Source organism: Chionomys nivalis, chromosome 5 (genome assembly GCF_950005125.1).
Source record: "Chionomys nivalis chromosome 5, mChiNiv1.1, whole genome shotgun sequence".
Lineage (NCBI taxonomy): Eukaryota > Metazoa > Chordata > Mammalia > Rodentia > Cricetidae > Chionomys > Chionomys nivalis.
The window spans coordinates 7,271,758-7,287,253 of record NC_080090.1 but is presented as its reverse complement, the minus strand read 5'-3'; the positions used below and the strand labels follow the sequence as shown (position 1 = coordinate 7,287,253).

General features: G+C 44.7%; 1 protein-coding gene across 4 annotated transcripts in view; it reads right to left on the bottom strand.

Moving 5' to 3' along the window:
* Esrrg (estrogen related receptor gamma) overlaps window positions 1–15,496 on the bottom strand; it is a 559,413-nt gene that overhangs the window by 285,926 nt on the left and 257,991 nt on the right. Inside the window, exon 1 of one of the 4 annotated variants that reach the window (XM_057769725.1) lies at window positions 6,001–6,039. The exons of the other annotated variants lie outside the window; for them this stretch is intronic. The gene's annotated coding sequence lies outside the window, so the exon portion shown is untranslated. Of the gene's footprint in view, window positions 1–6,000; window positions 6,040–15,496 lie in introns of those variants that run through there. 4 annotated transcript variants of the gene reach the window in all.

The following is a 15,496-nucleotide window of genomic DNA, read 5'->3' as shown; positions in this document are numbered from 1 at the left end:
TAAGAAAGAAGCATCATTTGCTTGAATAGAAATACCAAAGCAGGGGTTTTTAATTACTTTTGGGCCTGAGGCTCCTTTGAGGATGAGTGGGAGCTGGGAGTCTCCCTGGCTGATAAGTGCCCATACTCAGAGACTCTACTGAGTTCTAGCCCCTTCACTCTGTCCTCACCCCCATCCCTATGGGGGTTCTCTGTTTTCTCAGGGGACCCTGTGTTAAAAGATTATAAACCCATGAATTTTGTTAAGCCCTATGTTAAAGAAACATGCTTCAGGACCACGAAAGAAGAATTTAACAGTCTTCACAAATAACAAATTGGTCAGGAAAGAGTTTCATTTCACGTATTCTATGACACACATTTGATTTTGCATCAATTCACAGGTTGTTTTTGTTTGTTTCAATTTCCCAAATCTTGGGAACAACATGAAATCTATCACCTTAATGGATTTTTATCATGGAGACTAGAGATCGAACTCAAGCCTTGGCACATGCTAGCAAGGGTTCCCCCACAGAGCACACACTCTAGTCTAAGCCTATGAACAATTCTAAAGTGGACAAGATGGCGTTACTAACTATAGGCACATGTGATTGGCACCTTCTCATTTTCCCTCTCCCTTCCCCGGGTCCCACCATCTGCTGCTCCTGTTTCCATGCATGGTATGATTCACATTTCTCAGAGAACTGGAGCTGTGCAGAAGGAGCTCTGCTTCTCTGTCTACCTTAAGGTTCACCTATGTCTTCATACAAGGGCATCATTTCTGTCATGAAAGACTGACTGATATCTCAAGCTGTGCATACCACATTTTCTTTTTCTGATCTTCCTTGGATAGACATTAGGTTATTTTCATTTCTTGAGGACTACCAAGGGTGCTGTGATGAGCACGGGGGTGTTAATGTCAGGCATTAATATGTTTACATATTGGGCAGGGTTTCTCACTTGAGTCCAAAGTTGATTGGTGCAGCTAGTCTAGCCCGGCAGCTTGTTTCGGGGACCTAGCGCTTCAATACTTCCAACCTCTGTCTCCCGATGGTTGGGATTACAGGCTGGTGACGGCATGAGTGCCAAGGGGCTGAATTTGAGCCCTCGTGTTTGCATGGCAAGTGATTTACCCACTAGGTCAACTCCATAGCACAAGATGGCCATTTTCATGTGTTGATAAGGGGTCTGTGCAGAGCCTTTGCTTAACTTTGAAAAATTAGGTTATTGATTATTTTTCATTTCTGTCTGTAGGATCAGGGCCTCACACGTGGTAGTCAGATTCTACGCCACTGAGTCACAGTTTCAGCCCAATTTGCCAATTCCTTATATTTAGGAGCCAGTTCCTTCCTCTAAGACAATCCTATTTTTCCCATCTCATACATCTGAGTCATCCTGTTACTCAAACATACTCCACATAAGAAAATAAAAAAATAAGTTCTAAAATGAAGAAGTCAAAATGAGTGACTGGTTCTCTTCACAGTCCTGGTCATGAGTTTATTCATATCCTTGTATTAGTGCCTTCTGAAGAGTGACTACCCTCAGAAGGGCAGGGTGCCAAAGGCGTGAAAACTACTAAGCACTTCTCTTCAAAAAGTTTGCTCCCCCACAAGCGGAGAAACATCCAAACGGGTACATAGCAAGATGGTGACGAAAGCCCTCCAATGTGCTTTCTGCTTGGAAAAGCAGGGAACTGGAACTGTAGACAAGAAGGAAGGTGAACATTCATCTTCCCAGGGGGTGGTGCTTGGGGGAAAGGGAAGATTAAGAATGATGGTGTCACTGGAGCACAATGGGATTCCACAGAGGCAAAAACAGTGGGGGCGGGGGACTAACCAGTTACTCTGTCTGATATTGCCATAGTTAGCGCAAGATGCACAAATCAAATTTAGTTTGAAAACAGTAGGGAAATGTGAACAAAAATGGCTATATTGAGGGGCAGTTACATAATGTGTGGGCTGAACGTGAAAAATGTAGCATTTTCTGTTGTAATATGGAGCAGCGGGGCTGCGTCCCCGGCACCCGGCTGCCCGCATGGCTTTACCCAAAATAATTAAACAGAAACTGTATTCTTTTAAACACTGCCTGGCCCATTAGTTCCAGCCTCTTATTGGCTAGCTCTTACATATTGATCTAACCCATTTCTAATATTCTGTGTAGTACCACGAGCTGGCTTACCAGGAAAAATCTTAACCTTCGTCTGTCTGGAGTGGGAGAATCATGGCGACTCCTGACTCAGCTTCTTTCTCCCAGCATTCTCTCTGTTTACTCCTCCCACCTAAGGGCTGGCCTATAAATGGGCCAAGGCAGTTTCTTTATTAAATGAAAGTAACTCCTCCATCAGTTTTCTATATACAGCCTTCACCCCTATGGACTGGTGTTCTTGGTACTGTAAGGTACTCTGCACTCTACCAAACGAGAAAGACAAATATCAACCCAGCTACAAAATCAGATCCACAGTGATAAACTGTTTGCCAGAAGTGCTAGTGCGATGGTATAGGTGTAGCCAAACAATATCTGCTTGGATTTAAGATCAATTCCATGAGATGGAATCCATCTCCAACACTGCTCTGATGGCTAAGAATCTGAAACCAGATAGGCCAGGGGTCTAAGATAAAACCAAATACTACTGTCTTGCTAAAGGACATAACCAGAAAGGACTCCTAACGACATCCTGCTATACTCACAGATCAATGCCTCGCTCAGCCATCATCAGAGAAGCTTCCTTGTGCAATAGATGGGAACAAATCCAGAGACCCAGGGTTGGACAAGGTATGGAGAGTGAGAGACACTCAGCCCTAAATGGGAAGTCCCCATTAAATCCCTCTCCTGGGGCTCAGGGAACCCTGCAGAAGGGGAGGCAGAAAGAATGTAAACAGCAGGAAGAGATGGAGGACACCAAGGAAACAAGACCTTCTCAGCACAGCAGGACCAAAGTATGTCTGAAGTCATGGGGCTTGCAGGGATCTGTGCCAGAGGTGGCCCAGTCCCTGAGAGAACTGAGACAAGGCCCCATCCCTAACCCAGAATCTGTCTCCAACTGAGAGCTACTCACAGGTAAAATTAGTTTTCTCCAATGGAGTTTCCCTGGGGATTTGGATGGGAGGGGACATAGGGAGGATCTCAGGGGAACTGTGGGAGGAGAAACAATAATCAGAATTTATTATATAAAAAAGATCTATTTTCAATAAAAGAAAATAGAAAAAATGTATGGCAATTTTTCTCTCAAATATATTTGGCTGGCTGGCTGTCTCTCTCTCTCACATACACACACACACACCACACACACACACACACACACACACACACTTGTAAGACCCCTTAGTCTAAAACTCACTAACCATTTCCAGAAGTTTGTGGATGGAAAGCCCTTACACGCATGTGGCCAGAGGCCCCTGGGGTCAGTGCATATCCACAAGTTAGGCCCTAAGAATATTACGGGGAAACTTTGGGTGCTTATCTATACCTCTCCTTAGTTATGCATGGTCATCACTTGATGATCACCACGCCATTTTCACAAGGGACAATGTAAGCACAAACGACTTTGTATTTGCTAAGCACCTCCCAAGGAGCTTTGTAATTATTTAATTTTCTTAGCAATTATGTGGTCTAGGCATTTTTAAAAAGCACTTATCAATATAAAACCAAAATTAAGAGCGGTAAAGCATTACTGAGGGGAAAATACTCTATTCGTGTGTGGAATTAGGTATCATCAGCCTTGACAAGACAATCGTCTCTGTGCATGCTACACTAAGCTCTGTCACTAGGCATGCTCAGTAGCAATCTATGCATGGGTGAGTCCATTTCCTTGGGCTTGCCTTTGTCTGGATCATGGAGGTCCAGATTCTTTGAGATCAGTTTGAGGGTCTGTACTAACAAAGCAGTGAGTGAAAAACTGGACTCAGGTGGTGTGGTTCAAGTCCATAAGCCTAGCACTTGAGCATCTGAGGCAGGGGATTACCATAGTTCAAGACCTGGACCACTTAATGAGATCAGGTCAGCATGGCCTCTAGTGTCGGCAGCTGGCAATATAAAGCAACAGTGCCATCCCTGGAGCATGAAGGACTGCAGTGCAGCATCCTCGTCAATTCCCATGCATCCTTTGCGTAAGGCCTCGGGCGGGGATGCTGTGTGAATGGCGGGAATGTGGTGTGAATGGCGGGGATGTGGTGTGATGGAGGAATTTGGTGTGAATGGCGGGGATGTAGTGTGAATGGTGGGGATGTGGTGTGATGGAGGAATTTGGTGTGAATGGCGGGGATGTAGTGTGAATGGTGGGGATGTGGTGTGAATGACAGGGATGTAGAGTGAATGACAGGGATGTACAGTGAATGGCGGGGACGTGGTGTGAATGGCGGGGATGTGGTGTGAATGGCAGGGATGTGGTATGGATGGTAGGGATGTGGTGTGATGTCGGGGAGGGTCCTCTCAGAACTGTCTCTATTCAACACAGGTATAAAAAGAAATTCTCTTATTCCAATGAGAAATTATACAGGAGAACGGATTATGTTTTTTAAGTTTGTTCAATCTCCAGGCCTCACAGTGGCCCCTGATGTCTTCTACAAACTTTGATTCACAGTTTTTAAGACAAAGGCTCAGCATGAGTCTTTAGGTCCTGGTGGGTCCCTAGCACAACCTCACCTCCACCCTGTTATCAACTAAGGCAAGATAAGCAATCTCTGGCCCTCAGTGAAAGCTATATTTCCCATTTAGAAGCAAATAAATATCAACTTGGTAGTCATAATATTTACTAAAACTTCATAATATTTTCTTGAAAACTTTTCATCCTGTTTGTACACCCCCCACACATACACTGTTTTGCTGGTGGACAGGTTGGCAGAGCTCCCTGGGCTCCAGGTGCCCCTCCAGCCCTTGGCGTCAGCAGGCCTGTGTCTGTAATCACCATGTGGTTGATAGCCCTGCCAACTGTGCCCATTTAAACACGTTTCCTACATTATGTCTTTCTTTTTTATATGTACCCTGTTTTCTCAGATCTTTTCCCTTCTCCTAACTAAGCAAGCAGGACCAAGCCAGTTGGAATTTAAATAAATAACTGGCCAGAAAGATTCAACACAGGTTAATAACCTGTCAGTTCTTTCTTTCCACCCAACTCCTGATTCCCCAGTGACGCTTTTAAGAGAGAGAGAGAGAGAGAGAGAGAGAGAGAGAGAGAGAGAGAGAGAGAGAGAGAGAGAAAGCAGCATTCAAGGCCAGCTCCCAGCCGCCCCACACCAAAGAACTGGTGCTTTCCCCTTGTTGCTGAGCAATGGATCTCAATTCAAATACTGAGAATTAATTTGTCAGTGCTTTGACAATTTAATTAATTAATTTATCTAGTCCCTCCACTCTGTGTGGCTAGCCATGTCTCGTCGATATCTCATTCAGGTGGAGCACGGGGTGGCCTAAAGACCTTTGGTTGGCTGCCAAACTTGCCAGAGATTGACTCTCACCTAACTGGGAATGGTTCTCTCTGCCTGGAGTGGAACTTGACTGCCCAAGGGGCAGGGTAGCTTCCAGCTTGTGTTGAGGCAAAGGGAACTCACCCTGAATCTGCATGTTTAGGGGTCTCAGTCCTGGCACACCCCATCCCTTGTCATTTGCCTTCTGAATAAACCCTGGGATTAGGGAAATCAGCACATTTGCACACTTAAATCAGAAAGCCCCGTTTCTTTTAAAGGGCTGTGGAAGATTTATTAACTTGTAAGAGCAATCATTGCATTGCTAGTTGCTACACCACACACACACACTCAAAATGACCAAATTAAATCTGCCGCACGCGTTTGTGCTTTCAGGTTCTTGCAAAGGGTCCGTCCCTTTGAGGGGGCGATAAAAAGAGGAATGGAAACGCCGTCCTTTGGTGTGGCTGTCTGTACACCGCCCTTTCCCCCATCCCTGCCTTCATGCGCAGAAGCCAATCATTCTCTACATGTCTCGCATTCGTTTCCTAAGCCAGGTTCCCAACTTCCCTCTCCAACTCCAAGGAAAGCCCAACTAGCATGCGCCCATGGCAAGGCACCGTACTCACAATTCTGGGGCGTGTAAGGCCGCTGTGTGTCTAATGGGAAGTCAGTTTTGTCTGCTGTCGCCTTCCTTCCTGTTCAAGACAGTGCGGACTCTCAGTGCAGCTGAGGAAGCTGGAGAGGAGAGAGTCCTTCCCGTACCACGCACGGATGTGAGAACTCCATTCCCCAGGAATCAATGTGCTCCCTGATAGCACGGTCAGTTGCTTGAAACTTGTCTCTGATCTCAAAGTCAAACCAAGAGAACAGACCATCTAAACTCACTGAACTTGGCGACGGGTAACTGTGGGGCCAGGCGTGGAGAGTCATTCCCCACTTTACAGGTAAAATACTGAAGACATGGGTAGCGACACACCCACCAGACTCTGGTTTACCCGGACCAGCAGTGAGCAAAGAAGGTTCTGAGCCCAGTGGATAACTAAACCACAAAGAGCCTCAGAGCCAGAGCAACTGTTCTATCCTTTCTTTCTTTTTTAAGTGCTAGATGCTTCTTCCTTGGACAAGATCTCTGTTCCATTGCATCAGACACCCAGTAACAGGATAGCATCCACCGCTGTGAGCATCAGGAGCGCAGGCGGGTCACAAGTGCAATGCTCTTGGCTGCCAGTTGAAATTGACATGTGCTGTTGTCAGGAACATGACGCTGTCCAATTTGGCCAAATTGGCAGGCTCGAGAATAATCCGAGGTATGCTCTATCAAATGGATAGCTAAGGAAAGAGCTCTCTAAAGACAGGCAGCCTCATCTCTGCGGATTAAAATAGTCTACTTCTGTAATTGGAAATTTAAAAAAAGGAATTCTATTTTTAGGCATTTGGTTTTGTTTGGACTCTGTTTTGTGATAGACTTTTTTTTTTAAAATCGTTTATGTCCAGAATACCACAAAGAATCCAAACCTGGACATCTCCAGCAGGAACCCAAGGGCACATACGATTGGAAGGAAACGGAAACGGGGTGCCTGGGAGATCTTAAGCAGAGATTGCTAGACAATAGCTTCTCTTTGGGGCCATTCTCCTGTCCCTCTGGGGGTCGTGGGAACCGGGGTGCTCTAACTGAAAGCCTGTATATTCCACAGAACGCACTACACCACTGTGAAGCCCAGCTCCCTGCAAGGCTGCCTACCAGCTCCGCTCTCTGCATATCTCCAGGATGTGCAGGCAAGTGGAACCGTTGCACACATTGCATGCTAAAGGCCACAGCCTTTGTCTTCTCCAAGTTCTGTCTATTTCAGAGGCTAACATGCAGCAATTAGTCTAATTAATGTGAAACAATGAGCTGTGTTACCACTTATCAAATTGATTGTTCCCCTATCAAAACAAAACAGGCTGGCTTTTTGATGTAATTTCAAGAGATGATTTGAAATGTCATGTTACTGCAAGCCAATTACGGTATGACTGGAGTCACGGTCAACAGAATACATAATTAGCATGAGTTTGGGAAGGCTGCTTACCACAAGTATGTTAATTAACTCTCTTTTGTCATAAAACAAAAAGGTTGCAGGGGAGGTTTTGAAATAGGTGTTTTTTATTTACTTTTCTTTGTGCTTATCAATGCAAGGCCTGACAATGCAGAAGAATAGCTGGTTTTAATTCCACTACTTCAAGTTAATACTCAGCCACAAGGTCACTGGCGCTGCCCAGGCTGCAGGGCCATCCAACTCACTTTCATCCTGCCCCCGTGTGTGATATTGCTCAGGGAGTGGAACAGAGTACTGGACAAAACTCAGATATAAGAAACTCCAAGCACATTGAGTTAAACCATCCTTTGGGGAGCTCGCAAGGCATGGGCAGCACTCTGTTAGACTGGGAATCGTATCCAGGTATTGTCTTTTTGTTGTAGTCTTGTATATTGGGGAGGAAACTCATCAAATGATGCCATCATCTTTCCCTCCCTGGGCTGTTGAGGGAAAGCATGCCCTCTACCCTGTGGGCTTGGACAGAAATCCAATCTGCAAAAGCTTGAGTTCTGTGGGGGTTCTTGATCATAACAGCAGGGCAAGTTCCATGCTCTTGATGAAGGAGCCAGTTCTGTATGTTTCCTGAACTGTAATGGCTTTTGGGAGACCTTCAATCAGTAACAGACTATTAAAAATCAAGTTCAAAGCAGCCTTCAGTCATTGAGTCCCCTGCAATGATCGGTTTAGTAGTGATTGGCCTGGAGAACAAGACAGAAGCTTCTAGCATTGCCCCCTTAGTTTTCATTGTCTGATTCCAGGCATCCTACTCTTTCTATGAGAAATCCATGCGTATTTTGCTTAGGAATTCTTTTCTTCCGTTTTTCGGAGGATGGTTATGTCTGGTTTACAGCCATACTGGAGCAGTTTCCAGCAGTGAGAGAAAGGGCCTGTACTATGACCCAGCAGGCCATGCACTTCTGCACAGACCTAACAGCTTGAGCCCAATCCCTGGAAGGTGGAAGAAGAAAATGGACTCCACAGAAAGTTGCTCTCTGCTCCCCCCCCACACACACACACAAAATAAATAAATAAATAGTTAAATAAATGAATAAATGCTTGAGAAAGAAGCTTGCTTCATGAAGCACAAGCACCAGTTGTATGTTCCAGCTACATTATGATTCCCTCATAATGCCAGAAAAGCCAGAGGCTCCATTATAGTCAAGGGCTATGTATGTTAACTAGTTAGATAACAAAAAAACTTTATTAAATTTGTGGCTGGCCATGGACTAATAGATGTCAGATGCCCAATTAAGAATCAAAAGTTCACAAGACTATGTTGACCGAGATCTCAGATACGTGTTTACCCAACACCTATCTCCCAAGATGACACTCCTTACATACCAGCCCCAAAGGACTGAAACGGGCTCCTTTCTGTGGCAATGTCTCGTGAGTAGAATTAAGAGAGACATCCAAATAAACACCATAAGTATTTGGATCTGTACTGCCAAGAAAACTTGGAATTCTTGGTGTTTGGATGTGATCACTGAGCCAAAGCTAACGCACGATCATAGCGTGAAAAGCCACCGACTCTGAGGCCCACTTACTCAACAAGGTGGGACAAAGTCCACATAAAATGACCCAGCTGGAGAACTGAACTGCCAGACCTATAGATGCGTGTCGGTCCTAATGAGTAAGCGTCAGTGGATCTCAGATTTTAAGTCATGAGACTATGATGTCAGGGTTAGGCGCAATCCTTTCCAACATCATTTTCTCCTTGACCAGGTTCTAATCTCACCATTGGTTTGTAAAGCATCAGAGAGAACATTGAGTCATGTTTGTTTTCAGTGTGTGTGTGTGTGTGTGTGTGTGTGTGTGTGGTGTGTATGTATGATGTTCATGCATGTGTGTGTGTGGTGTAGAGTCATGGTGTGGGTTTGTGGTGTATATGTATGATGTGCATGTGTGTGTGTGTGTGTGTGCGCGCACGCGCAAGCACATGTCTGTGTCTGTGTCTGTGTAGGACAGAGAGAAACCTCAAGCGCCATTCTGATGGAAATACCATTAGTCTCTTTGGAGACCACAGCTCCTGAACAGATAGGCAGACTAGTGAGCCCAGGACTCATCAGTCTCCAGCTCTCCACACTGAGGTTACAGAGCAAGCTACCGTGTGGGAATTAGTGTATGACTTCTGGGGCTCACGTCAAGCCCACCTGTGTGCAAAGCAAGCAGCTGCCCTACCAACAAATTCATCATGCCAGTGCCAAGAGGTTAGTGTCACATCATACAGTTCTGCCACCCAGTTTTGTCTCCGTAGATTTCTTCTCTAAGGGGAAGGAAGACAGTTAGAAAGGGAGAGGGAGGGATGTGGGGGGGGGAAGAAACAGCCGAGCAGTTCTTTGCAGTCAGACACTGCCCTAGTTCCCACGAAGTTACATACACACCTACTAGGGGCTATGCTAAATTTATACATTACCTTATGATGTCTGTGGCAACCCCCACAAAGCAGGTGCTGTTTTCCCACCTACAACTTCATACTAATGTTAGCCAGCTAACAAGACTTAGAAGCAATAATTCAACCAAAGCTGGGCAACTAATTTTGGCTCTAAAATCCCATTCCTTCCAACTACACGTGATTAATTAATTTATGCTTTATTTTTTATTGCATTAAAATCTTGAGCAAGGACTTGGCTGCATTGTGAGAGTGACAGAAAAGCACATGTAGGTGTCAGCACACATAGAGACACACACACAGACTCTTGCACACACACAGACACACACACACAGACACATGCACACACACACACAGACACAGAGAAACCCCACACACACAGAGAGAAACAACCCCCACATACCCCCACACCCAGAGAAACCCACCCACATTCACACATACACACACACACACACACAGAAACCACACACACAGAAACTCACCCCCCACAACACAGAACCCCCCCCCCCACACACACACACACAGTGGTGGATGGATGAAACTACAGTCATACCTATCTCCAGTCTACAAAGCATACCGATGACTTCAGTCTCTATCTCAGTCTCTATCATTTGAAATTTTGTACTAGGGACATGAACAGAACACCACAGCATTGTTACAGACTTATGCCAAATCCAAAACGCCTTCCTGAAGCACGGAGAAAATTCCAGCAAAGCTGGATGTTTAGAACACAGGACAGTTTGTTGTCTTTCGAGCCTGAAACCCTGCCGAAATAATTTCTTTTGGTTTCAAGCAAACCTGAATATATCCTGCAAAAAAAAAAAAACAGGTGCTGAAGCAAAAACTATGCCATCTGTCCATCCAGCCAGGTGCACAGCACCAAAGTCCGCAGACACCTGTTGAGAAGGGCCAGAGGCAGCAGCCTGGAGCCGCAGGGAGCAGCAGTCCCCACAGACATGCTGTTAAAATGTCAGTTGGATTCTCAGCTTGCCTCCACCACCTTCCACAGAGGTGAACATCTCTTGAAGTCAGAACAAACTGGACAACGCCTGTTTTCTTTGACTTCGGTGTGTTCAGCACAGGCAAGGAGGAAGAAAGAGATGGAAAGCGGGTAGGAGAAGAAACAGGTAGTTCACACAAAAACATGATGACCTCGCTGTGTGCCTGAAGCTTTTACTGAGAGGCAGGCAGGTGAGAGAAGCGTGAAACAGCACACAGCACAGCCACGTCACCCGCTCTCCTCTCCCAGACTTGCAGAAGAGACTACAGGTTATGCACTGACGTCTCCGCCATGGAGATATATCTGTCCCCTCTTTCTGGTCACTTCTGGCCGATGTTCTTCTACCTTAAGGCTCAAGCAAAAGTAAAATCCCAGGAAAAGTCTAGCTGAGAGTAAGGGAAGCTAGTTCGTGAGGAGAAGAAACCATCTTAGAGGCACAGCCTGGAAAGCTGCAAGCAGTAGATCAAAACAAGGGGGGGAGGGGGGATGTGCCGGCCAGCAGTAGAGGGGAGGAAGACTCTCGGCCACCTGTCTGTGCAAATGTGTGTGTGTGCACAAGTTTGCATGTGTGCGTGTGTTTGTTTGTATGTGCATGCACATATGTGTTGTATGCCTATGTGTGTGCATGCATATGTATTCTCTATGATGTAAGTATGCTACATGTTGGACATATAAAATCTGTCTCCCTAAGCATTTCTGTTTAGAAAATAAAAGCCAATCACATTCATCCTTCTTATGGGATTGCACCCAGGGCCTTGTACATGTTACTAAGTTCATGTTTTCTCCTTCAAGCTATACCTCCAGTTCAAAGACTCTGACAAAATGAATATAGCATATAGATCATGGGGGGTGCCTTTCTGTATGTACAGGTGTCTCAGTGTCCCCAGGGAATACGATCTAGGGATGCTCAGGTTCCCATACAAAATATTGTATTTGTCTAGAACCATGTATAGCCTACTATCTACTCCTACATCCTTCCTGCTATGCACTTTAAGAACAAAGCCAACTCAGCACCTGTCTTTTGTTGTGTTGTTCAGGGGCTAAAGAAAGGGGGAGAAATCTCTGCATATGTTGAGGATAGACATCATTTCTTCCAAATATTTTCTACTTCTGGTTGTTTGAATTGTGAGAGAGAAAGAGAGAGAGAGAATGTGTGTGTATGTGCATGCATGTATGTATCCATGTATATATATGTGTGTGTGTGTCTATACACACACACACACACACATATATATAAATGTATGCATATTAACACTAATTTCCAAAAAGCAATGTTTGGAAAAACACAAATATAATATAAATAAGAAAACTTAAATATCAAGCTTTTATGCATAACCTTGAACGTACAGATTTCATAGGTTTTCTTTGGAGAGGCACATGCAAAAACAAAAAGAATTAAGAGAATAAAGCAATAAAGAAATGAGACACTGGATTAACCAGCTGTGGGGACAGGGAGAACCTTAATTCTACCCAGATTTCTTTTTTAAATCAAAGGCGATGGTTACTCTTGAGGAAATGTTTTGTGTGGGAGAAGGTGGAACCTATCAAATAAAATGAGATAATATAAATATTTCATTTAGTCATTATCATCTCTTTATGATGATGAAAAGACATTATTATCATATTTTTTATTCTAACTCATAAAATGGCCAATCTTCCACATTTGTAATGGGCGAGAGCACACGAATCTTGGTTTGACACAAAGCTCAGACAAATCACTCGATACTTTCAATATGAACGTAATGACTTCTGACTTTAGAGGAAAATAGCAAAGCTCAAAAAAAAAAAAAATCCTGAGTTAACTCTGACCTGCCCTATCGGTCACTTATGTATGTCTATGCTTCAGAACAAATAAACTTTCTGCATATTCATTATGAAGAAGACAGGTGATAATCAGAAGGGGAGATAGAAAATTTCTTCTTGAGGATTAGGCTCTGATTGGTTGAATTTCAACATCAGCTGGGTAATTTTACCATTAAGTCAGCAGAAGTGAGTTTTTCCACGCTATGCCACTTTCCTACCAGAGAACACCAGGCAGAGGGGAAAGAACGCACTAGAATAAATTGTGCATTATTTCTGGCATTAGTTAAAGGGACTGAGCATTATAAGGAAAAAAAATACAGTACCATTGATTTTTACAGGTGTTTAATACAGATAAGCTGAAAAAAGGGTTTCCATTTTAAGCCCAGCGATGGCTAAAGATGCATTCAAATATGTTCAAAAGCAATCTAAAGTCTTCTAAAATGGTGTTTAAGCTATTCAGGCAAAATGTAAATAGTTTTGTCGTAGTACTTGGAAATATCGAACAAAAGCAGGGCCCAGGGTGCTGGCTCTGGCACAGGGCAGGCCACTGTCAAAGAGGGGGGTCATTAAATCAGAGACTCCACTGTTTATCCGCCACCAGATCACAGGCTATTTAGTAAAAACATTACTAGATTGTCCTGAGGAAAGTCCACAGAGTAACTACCCAAGGCTGCTCTCGCCCGAAACAACCCAGCTAAGGATTCAAGTATATGCTTGAGAAAGGAATTAGACAAAGAACTAAAACCCAGTATTTTAACCTTGTCTGCCTTCAACTTGTTTCTTTAAAGTCAGAAAGAATGGGATTTACAAAACAATACTAAATGAATGTATTTCCATGTTTTCTAAAGATCCAGTAGAAAACCGAAATTCCATGGGGCACTGAGATGTGTCTCTGTGTGAACTGGGCTCTGTGTTCAAAGTTGGGGTCAAAGAAATAAGTAAGATGATGCCTGTTTAGTCACCGAGTGGGGAGCTTTCCTCTTGCCTTACTGGGGAGGGGAGGAGAGCGCCATCATTCAATGCCTGAGAGATCACTGTTCGGACAGTAGACTGGATAACACACACAGCCGAGAAAGCAAGCGTACTTTACCCCGGAGGCTCAGTCTCCACGAGCAGTTCCTTTCCTCCGCGGGCTTCTTTGCTGTGTGCTGTTTTGTCTTCTGCAATGTAACTTTCCTCCCTTAGAAACCATGACAACTCTAGCTCACACGTAATCACCAAACCCCGCTGTTTCTATCTCAGGACAACCTCTCATTTTCTTTGCTGCGGATGGAACCTGGTGTTTCTGACAAACTGAACAAGTGCTCAACCACTGAGCTACAGTCCAGCCTTCTCCTGGTAGATGACTTTTCCACAGCTCTCCTCTGTGGCCTTGGCTGGACACCATCCACTCTCTCCCACCTCTCAGTGAACTCAGCCCTACTGATGTGACAGCAGGTTGATGCAAACCAACAAGACAGGTCACGATTAGCCCAGAACTCTCTGTCAATAAGCATAAAGTCTATACCAACAAGCATAAAGTGCCTGTGACCTATACTGGACAGCTCCAAGGGAAGGGCCGGTAACAAGGGAAACAGAAAGGACTCCACGTGCAAAACATCACCTTTATCATAAACACTAGGACAATTGCAGATCATCATGTAAGCTAAGACAAAATACCGCACACAAGTGCTCACCGCAGCGTGGCAGAAGCTAGCAGAGTAACCAGAGTCTATTTGGAAGGCTTTATGGCAGGCACTGAGTCACTGAAGGATCCCGTGAGCGGTGTCCTGGAGATGCTCGGTTAGGAATCCCATGACTCAGACAGCTGTGCCTGGTGAACACATGACACGCCCAGCCAAGAGTCAGCACATCTGAGCAGTGGCAGCCATGCTAGCCTTCTGAGTGACACTTTTGGACACAAAGTGGCTCAGCCGTGCGTGGGTCAGAGTTTTCACATGAAGGAGCTTTCCTGATGCCGTGTGTCATCAAGGACAGCAAAGGAAGAACTGCACAATCAGTACCATATTAATAATTGAAAATTTAGCTCCATTTGTAATTTTGCAGACCAGGGATATGAGTCCCACCTCAGGAGAGATGAAAATTTATGTTACATAATTACAAGTAATATCGATTTTTATTCTGACATAGATGGGGATATGAGATCACAGGATATAAGTTTTGAAGCCTGAAAATTACGGTTTAACTTCCTTGCCAATACTGAGCAGCATTTGGCCAGTCACTTGACTGCACCTACCTTTAGGTAACCTCTGTAAAGGGAGAAACATTGAGTCCTGCCTGTCCTGAGTCTGTTGGAGACAGTCAGGCAGGTGGAGATTAAAGTGTCCATCTGGGCTCCAACACTATGATGGCATCATAGCTTTGTTCTTTAGTTTCAGATGCAATGTGCCTGCTCTAGAGGGGAAACTATTTGGTAAACTATGTATGTATGTTCACATACATGGTACATGTGTGTGGACATATATGCCAGCATGTCTGTGGAGGTCGGAGACATCTTTCTCTGTCACTCTCAATAGAGCAGCCAAGCTCAGGCAACCCCTGGCTTTCCTCCCACATCCTAAGACTACAGGTAGGCCTCCATTCTCCATATGCTCATATGGGGATCCTGAGTTCTTCACACATGGACAGCAAGCACTTTCACCTGCTAACCCAGCTCCCCAGCTTCCAAACTCCCATGCTTGGGAAAGCACCCTGATGGCTCTTTCGAGTTTCAAGAATAGGTCTCCCTTGCATTAACTGGTGTTTATTAATGTGCTATGAACCTCTGCTGTGGCATCCGCTTCACAATAAAGAGATTATGCATCCTAATTTGTCATTTATTTTCCAATGCCTGATTTCCTGCCCGAAGCGCCACT